Raw genomic sequence first — 7,500 nt, 5'->3', positions numbered from 1 at the left:
CTGTCTCTTCAACACTGACCACAGTCTCTTCAACACTGACCACAGTCTCTCCAACACTGACCACAGTCTCTCCAACACTGACCACAGTCTCTCCAACACTGACCACAGTCTCTCCAACACTGACCACAGTCTCTTCAACACTGACCACGGTCTCTTCAACACTGACCACGGTCTCTTCAACACTGACCACGGTCTCTTCAACACTGACCACAGTCTCTCCAACACTGACCACAGTCTCTCCAACGCTGCCCACAGTCTCTCTAACACTGCCCACAGTCTCTCCAACACTGCCCAGAGTCTCTTCAACACTGCCCATGGTCTCTCCAACACTGCCCAGTCTCCAACACTGACCACGGTCTTTGCAACAGCCCTCGGTCTCTCCAACACTGCCCACAGTCTCTTCAACATTGACCACGGTCTCTTCAACACTGACCACAGTCTCAAACACTGACCACAGTCTCAACACTGACCACGGTCTCAACACTGACCACGGTCTTTGCAACAGCCCTCGGTCTCTCCAACTCTGGCCACGGTCTCTCCAACACTGACCACTGCCATAACCGCCACTACCACAATTACCACCACCACCAATCACCACCACCACTACCACAATCACCACCAATACTACAATTACCAACACCTCTACTATAATTACTACCACCATCACAATCACAGCCACCAGAACTACCACAATCACAACCACCAGAACTAGCACAATTATCACCACCAGAACTACCACAACCACCAGAACTACCACAATCATCAGAACTACCACAATCACCACCAGAGTTGCCACAACCACCAGAACTACCACAATCACCACCACCAGAACTAGCACAATTATCACCACCAGAACTACCACAATCATTAGAACTACCACAATTATCACCACCAGAACTACCACAATCACCACCAGAGCTGCCACAACCACCAGAACTACCAAAATTATCACCACCAGAACTACCACAATCACCACCAGAGCTGCCACAACCACCAGAACTACCACAATCACCACCACCAGAACTACCACAATCACCACCACCAGAACTGCCACAACCACCAGAATTACCACAATCACCACCACCAGAACTACCACAACCACCAGAACTACCACAATCACCAGAACTACCACAACCACCAGAACTACCACAACAACCAGAACTACCACAACCACCAGAACTACCACAACCAGAACTACCACAACCACCAGAACTACCACAACCACCAGAACTACCACAACCACCAGAACTACCACAACCACCAGAACTACCACAGCAACCAGAACTACCACAACCACCAGAACTACCACAGCAACCAGAACTACCACAACCACCAGAACTACCACAACCACCAGAACTACCACAACAACCAGAACTACCACAACAACCAGAACTACCACAACCACCAGAACTACCACAACAACCAGAACTACCACAACCACCAGAACTACCACAACCACCAGAACTACCACAATCACCAGAACTACCACAACCACCAGAACTACCACAACCACCAGAACCACCACAACAACCAGAACTACCACAACCACCAGAACTACCACAATCACCAGAACTACCACAACCACCAGAACTACCACAACAACCAGAACTACCACAACAACCAGAACTACCACAACCACCAGAACTACCACAACAACCAGAACTACCACAACCACCAGAACTACCACAATTACCAGAACTACCACAACCACCAGAACTACCACAATCACCAAAACTACCACAACCACCAGAACTACCACAATCACCAGAACTACCACAATCACCAGAACTACCACAACCACCAGAACTACCACAATCACCAGAACTACCACAACCACCAGAACTACCACAACCACCAGAACTACCACAACCACCAGAACTACCACAACCACCAGAACTACCACAACAACCAGAACTACCACAACAACCAGAACTACCACAACCACCAGAACTACCACAACCACCAGAACTACCACAACCACCAGAACTACCACAACCACCAGAACTACAACAACCAGAACTACCACAAAAACCAGAACTACCACAACAACCAGAACTACCACAACCACCAGAACTACCACAACCACCAGAACTACCACAACAACCAGAACAACCAGAACTACCACAATCACCAGAACTACCACAACAACCAGAACTACCACAACCACCAGAACTACCACAACCACCAGAACTACCACAACCACCAGAACTACCACAACAACCAGAACTACCACAACAACCAGAACTACCACAACCACCAGAACTACCACAATCACCAGAACTACCACAACCACCAGAACTACCACAACAACAAGAACTACCACAACCACCAGAACTACCACAATAACCAGAACTACCACAACCACCAGAACCACAACAACCAGAACTACCACAACCACCAGAACTACCACAACCACCAGAACTACCACAACCACCAGAACTACCACAATCACCAGAACTACCACAACCACCAGAACTACCACAACCACCAGAACTACCACAACCACCAGAACTACCACAATCACCAGAACTACCACAACCACCAGAACTACCACAACCACCAGAACTACCACAACCACCAGAACTACCACAACCACCAGAACTACCACAACCACCAGAACTACCACAACAACCAGAACTACCACAACCACCAGAACTACCACAACCACCAGAACTACCACAACCACCAGAACTACCACAACCACCAGAACTACCACAACCACCAGAACTACCACAACCACCAGAACTACCACAACCACCAGAACTACCACAACCACCAGAACTACCACAACCACCAGAACTACCACAACCACCAGAACTACCACAACCACCAGAACTACCACAACCACCAGAACTACCACAATCACCAGAACTACCACAACCACCAGAACTACCACAACCACCAGAACTACCACAACCACCAGAACTACCACAACCACCAGAACTACCACAACCACCAGAACTACCACAACCACCAGAACTACCACAACCACCAGAACTACCACAACCACCAGAACTACCACAACCACCAGAACTACCACAATCACCAGAACTACCACAACCACCAGAACTACCACAACAACCAGAACTACCACAACAACCAGAACTACCACAACCACCAGAACTACAACAACCAGAACTACCACAACCACCAGAACTACCACAACCACCAGAACTACCACAATCACCAGAACTACCACAATCACCACCAATAACCATTCCTCAAAATATTTCCCTAAGTCCATCAATAACATTCGACAACAAATATTCATAAATTACAAAAATGGAACAAAAAACGCCAAAAAACGCGGGAAAAATCGAAAAATAACGAAAATAACAAAAATCCGGCAGCAATCTTGGCGCCCAGAGGGGGGGGGCGGGGGGGCCAAGTTCACGCTATTTCCCCTATATTTCGGTGTTATTTGGGCGGTGTGGGCGTGTGTGGAGGTATGTGGGTGCGTGTGGGTGGGTGTGGGTGTGTGTGGGCGGGTTATTGTGGGTTATTGTGGGTTTGTGTTTATTATGACGTCATGTTTGCTGACAGAATACCAGGGGGGTACAAAACATGCCCCATACCCCCCAACCACAACACCCACCCCCACCCTGGGGTACCCCATGCATGGGCCATGCCCCAATCATGCCCCCCGGGGCACACACGCCCACTGTTACATACCCAGAGAGGAAATATTGTGATAAATGTGGTGATGATGGCGACGTCTGGCAGCGGTGTGAAGGTCTGGCTCCACCACCAAGCTGGCGGCGCCAGCCTGTATTTTCATCGATTTTCTCGGCTTTTCACTCCTCTTGGGCCGGCTTTGGGCATGTTGGTGGATGCTATGATGACTCAGGAACCAGATGGATGAGAGGAAATGGATGTAATGTTGGTAGACTTACCAGGAGGTGACAGGGAAGTGTGTGTATGTCCGTCCTCACCCGCGTCTACCCTGACACTGCTGCTGCCTGGCAGGTAGACCAGCCAGTGTGTGTGTGTGTGTGTGTGTGTGTGTGTGTGTGTGTGTGTGTGTGTGTGTGTGTGTGTTGTGTGTGTGTTGTGTGACCTCACCCGCGTCTACCCTGACACTGCTGCTGCCTGGCAGGTAGACCAGCCAGTGTGTGTGTGTGTGTGTGTGTGTGTGTGTGTGTGTGTGTGTGTGTGTGTGTGTGTGTGTGTGTGTGTGTGTGTGTGTGTTGTGTGACCTCACCCGCGTCTACCCTGACACTGCTGCTGCCTGGCAGGTAGACCAGCCAGTGTGTGTGTGTGTACTCACCTATTTGTACTCACCTATTTGTGGTTGCAGGGGTCGAGTCCTAGCTCCTGGCCCCGCCTCTTCACCGGTTGCTACTAGGCCCTCTCTCTCCCCGCTCCATGAGCTTTATCAAACCTCGTCTTAAAACTGTGTATGGTTCCTGCCTCCACTACGTCATTTCCTAGGCTATTCCACTGCCTTACAACTCTATGACTGAAGAAATACTTCCTACTATCTCTCTGACTCATTTGTGTCTTCAACTTCCAATTGTGGCCTCTTGTTTCTGTGTCCCCTCCCTGGAACATCCTGTCCTTGTCCACCTTGTCTATTCCACGCAGTATTTTATATGTCGTTATCATGTCTCCCCTGACCCTCCTGTCCTCCAGTGTCGTCAGGCCGATTTCCCTTAATCTTTCTTCATAGGACATTCCCCTTAGCTCTGGAACTAACCTTGTTGCAAACCTTTGTACTTTCTCTAGTTTCTTGACGTGCTTTATCAAGTGCGGGTTCCAAACAGGTGCTGCATACTCCAGTATGGGCCTGACATACACGGTGTACAGTGTCTTGAATGATTCCTTACTAAGGTATCGGAATGCTGTTCTCAGGTTTGCCAGGCGCCCATATGCTGCAGCAGTTATCTGATTGATGTGTGCTTCCGGAGACATGCTCGGTGTTATACTCACCCCAAGATCTTTCTCCTTGAGTGAGGTTTGCAGTCTTTGTCCACCTAGCCTATACTCTGTCTGCGGTCTTCTGTGCCCTTCCCCTATCTTCATGACTTTGCATTTGGCAGGATTAAATTCGAGAAGCCATTTGCTGGACCAGGTGTCCAGTCTGTCCAGGTCTCTTTGAAGTCCTGCCTGGTCCTCATCAGATTTAATTCTCCTCATTAACTTCACATCATCTGCAAACAGGGACACTTCTGAGTCTAACCCTTCCGTCATGTCGTTCACATATACCAAAAATAGCACTGGTCCTAAGACCGACCCCTGTGGGACCCCGCTCGTCACAGGTGCCCACTGTGATACATCATTACGTACCATGACTCGTTGTTGCCTCCCTGTCAGGTATTCTCTGATCCATTGCAGTGCCCTTCCTGTTATATGCGCCTGATGCTCTAGCTTCTGCACTAATCTCTTGTGAGGAACTGTGTCAAAGGCCTTCTTGCAGTCCAAGAAGATGCAATCAACCCACCCCTCTCTCTCTTGTCTTACTTCTGTTATTTTATCATAGAACTCCAGAAGGTTTGTGACACAGGATTTGCCTTCCGTGAATCCGTGCTGGTTGGCATTTATACTCCTGTTCCGTTCCAGGTGCTCCACCACTCTCCTCCTGATAATCTTCTCCATAATTTTGCATACTATACACGTCAATGACACAGGTCTATAGTTTAGTGCCTCTTTTCTGTCTCCTTTTTTGAAAATGGGAACTACATTTGCTGTCTTCCATACCTCAGGTAGTTGCCCAGTTTCCAGGGATGTGTTGAAGATTGTGGTAAGTGGTACACACAACATATCTGCTCCCTCTCTAAGGACCCATGGAGAGATGTTGTCCGGTCCCATTGCCTTTGAGGTATCGATGTCCCTTAGCAGTTTCTTTACCTCCTCCTCATCTGTATGTATGTCGTCCAACACTTGTTGGTGTATTCCTTGTTGGTGTCCCCATCTGGTCTGTCCCCCCAGAGTCCTTCCTGTCTCTACTGTAAATACTTCCTTAAATCTCGTGTTGAGCTCCTCACATACCTCTTGATCGTTTCTTGTGAGTTCCCCACCTTCTTTCCTCAGCCTTATCACCTGGTCCTTGACTGTTGTCTTCTTCCTAATGTGGCTATACAGCAGTTTCGGGTCAGATTTGACTTTCGATGCTATGTCGTTTTCATACTGTCTCTGGGCCTCCCTCCTTATCTGTGCATACTCGTTTCTGGCTCTTCTACTAATCTCCTTGTTTTCCTGGGTCCTATGCCTCCTGTACCTTTTCCATTCTCTGTTGCACTTAGCTTTTGCCTCCCTACACCTTCGGGTAAACCAAGGACTCGTCTTGGTCTTCCTATTATTTCTGTTTCCCTTGGGAACAAAACTTTCCTCTGCCTCCTTGCACTTTGTTGCCACATATTCCATCATCTCGTTTACTGATTTTCCTACCATTTCTCTGTCCCACTGAACCTCCTGCAGGAAGTTTCTCATACCTGTGTAGTCCCCCCTTTTGTAGTTTGGCCTGTCCCCTTCAGTTCCTGTTCCCTTCTCCACTTGTAACTCTACTATATAGTCAAAACTCAGAACCACATGATCGCTAGCTCCAAGGGGCCTCTCGTAAGTGATGTCCTCGATGTCTGAACTGCTCAGGGTGAACACAAGATCCAGTCTTGCTGGCTCATCCTCCCCTCTCTCTCTGGTTGTGTCCCTGACATGTTGATGCATGAGGTTTTCAAGTACCACATCCATCATCTTTGCTCTCCATGTTTCGGGACCCCCATGTGGCTCCAGGTTTTCCCAGTCGATCTCCCTGTGGTTGAAATCGCCCATTACCAGTAACTTTGCTCTGCTCGAGTGAGCTCTTCTTGCCACCTCAGCCAGTGTGTCCACCATCACCCTGTTGTTTTCTTCGTACTCCTCTCTTGGCCTCCTGCAGTTCTGTGGTGGGTTATACATCACTCCAATGACTACTTTATGTTCTCCGGACTGAATTGTACCTACAATGTAGTCTCTTTCTCCAATCATGTCCATGCCTTCCATTTCCTCAAATCCCCATTGGTGTTTTATGAGCAGTGCAACCCCTCCTCCCCCTCTACTCTTTCTATCTTTCCTCAGGATCTGATATCCTGTTGGGAAGATTGTGTCTGTTATTATCTCAGCGAGTTTTGTTTCTGTGACTGCTATGATGTCTGGGGATTTTTCACTGATTCTTTCATTCCACTCCTCATGTTTATTCATTATTCCATCCGCATTTGTGTACCAAACCTTTAGTTTCTTTTCTATCATTGTGGTCATGCAAGTGTATTGGGGTTGGGGGAGGGAGAGCCTTGGTGGGGGCCTATATGGGGCTGTGGTGTAGGTGGGGTATGTGCTGATGGGGGTGGGGTCAGAATGCCCATAAGGGACAGCTGTTGGGGTGAGGTTTGTGATAAGGGGGTTGGTGGCAGAGGGAACAGTGAGTGGGTTGGAGTATGGGTTGCTCAGTTGCGTTGGGAATGTCGCGGGTGGGGTCTTTTGGTGGGAGATTCTGTGGGGTGTGTTTGCCCTTCCTCCTGTGTCTGG

General features: G+C 48.7%; 1 protein-coding gene across 3 annotated transcripts in view; it reads right to left on the bottom strand.

Moving 5' to 3' along the window:
• LOC128701759 (uncharacterized) overlaps positions 1-3,973 on the bottom strand; it is a 108,439-nt gene extending 104,466 nt beyond the window's left edge. Inside the window, exon 1 of one of the 3 annotated variants that reach the window (XM_070105059.1) lies at positions 3,894-3,973. The gene's annotated coding sequence lies outside the window, so the exon portion shown is untranslated. Of the gene's footprint in view, positions 1-3,672; positions 3,873-3,893 lie in introns of those variants that run through there. The other 2 variants (XM_070105060.1, XM_070105061.1) reach the window with 2 other exon arrangements.
• Positions 3,974-7,500: the final 3,527 nt, after the last annotated feature.

The sequence above is a fragment of the Cherax quadricarinatus genome, chromosome 96 (assembly GCF_038502225.1).
Source record: "Cherax quadricarinatus isolate ZL_2023a chromosome 96, ASM3850222v1, whole genome shotgun sequence".
Classification (NCBI taxonomy): Eukaryota; Metazoa; Arthropoda; class Malacostraca; order Decapoda; family Parastacidae; genus Cherax; species Cherax quadricarinatus.
The sequence above is the reverse complement of the archived record's forward strand: the minus strand, read 5'-3'. Positions and strand labels throughout refer to the sequence as shown.